Below are 1828 nucleotides of genomic sequence, written 5' to 3' on the forward strand. Positions count from 1 at the left end.
TGGTGTGTGGAATTGTTAAGCTACCAATTACAACAGGACCAATTCAAAAGATGGTTGAATTCCATGTTATGGACATAAAACCTAGATTCAACCTTTTACTTGGACGTCCTTGGATACACGAGCTTGGTGCAATACCATCCTCACTTCATCAAATGATTAGGTTGAACTATCAAGGGCTTCCTATGACTATACATGCTTCTCCACTCAAAATAGCAATAAATGATCAATCACTCTTAGAAATAAACCATGATAATGATCAAGAGGACATGTGGGGATTTGCCGTGGAGCCAATCTTCACAATCGAAATGGAAGAAGACTTGGAAGAACCATTCAAGCTTGATCCATATTCCACTTGGATAGTAATCAATATCTTGCTCAAGAGTAGTTACTTTCCTAGGATGCCATTAGGAATAGGAATGAAAAAATCTCTCTTACTTCTTATACCAAAGAAAAGCTTCTCCTTTGGATTGGGATATAAACCAACCAAAGAAGAATTGGAGTCTCACGATGCTAAAAACAAAGGACGTAGAGAAAATAATAAGAAAGGGATAATCACTTTACTCCCATCCTATCAACAAACCCTTAATGGACAATTCATTAGGGAGGGAGAAGATTACCCATGCTACGACTTTCCGGAACCCTTAGTTTTGGAAGGAATCAAGAAGCATGGTGTTGTAAATTAGCGAACATTTTGCATTGTGGACATTTTTTAACATATCGTTAAATCAAAACACCCAATTGTAGGGTGCTATGTTGGGCAAGCTTTTAACTTGCTATTTGGACTAGAGCAAAATCATGTCGCAACAATGACCAATAAAAACGCCATTCAAGATGAAGCCTTTGACCCAACCTCATTTATCACCCCTTAAAACAAAACTTTTGAGCATGGATGGAGGAAATCTTTCAAATGGATAAATCATAAAGGCGATAAACTGGAGATCCTCACAGGGGAAGGGAATATGTTTGAAGAATCGGACGATGAATCTATTGTAGACTCTAGGGAAGCGTAAAATCTAGGCCTTGTGGCCATTACTAAGTCTTTATTTTCTAGCTCTAAGGACGAAGGTCCCAAAAAGGATTCTTCTCTTGATGTACTCTCTTTTGATTTTAATAATATGAGCTTTATTTATGAGTATATGCCTTTTCTTGTATCTTTCGAATGCTCTAACAATCAATCTATTAAAGATGATAACATTAATAAATTGGTTGAATTAACAAATGAACAAGAACAAAAGAACCCTATTGTTGAAGAAACTAAAATAGTTAATATAGGAACTAACGAAAATAAGAAAGAAGTCAAAATTGGCTTATAACTCTAAATCCGGAAGAGCGATCGACCCTCATATCGACGCTCAAAGAATTCGAAGACGTGTTCGCTTGGTCATACAAGGATATGCCTGGAATAGATAGGGAAATTGTTGAACATACCATTTCTTTGAACCCTACTTCTAAACCAGTAAAACAAAAACTTCGACGAATGAAACCTGATGTCGCATTAAAAATAAAAGAAGAAGTACAAAAACAGTTGGACGCCGATTTTATTCGCGTATATAATTACCCAGAATGGGTAGCGAACATCGTTCTAGTCCCTAAAAAGGAAGGACGAGTTTGTATGTGTGTCGACTTTAGAGATCTTAATAAAGCTAGCCCTAAAGACGATTTTCCTCTACCACATATTGATATATTGGTAGATAACACGGCTAAACATGCGATGTTATCTTTTATGGATGGATACGCAAGTTACAACCAAATTTTAATGGCAAAAGAAGATGAAGAAAAGACATGCTTTACTACCCCTAGGGGTACGTATTGCTACTCAGTTATGCCA

This window comes from Chenopodium album, chromosome 9, assembly GCF_948465745.1.
Source record: "Chenopodium album chromosome 9, dcCheAlbu1.1, whole genome shotgun sequence".
In the NCBI taxonomy this organism is placed as follows: Eukaryota; Viridiplantae; Streptophyta; class Magnoliopsida; order Caryophyllales; family Amaranthaceae; genus Chenopodium; species Chenopodium album.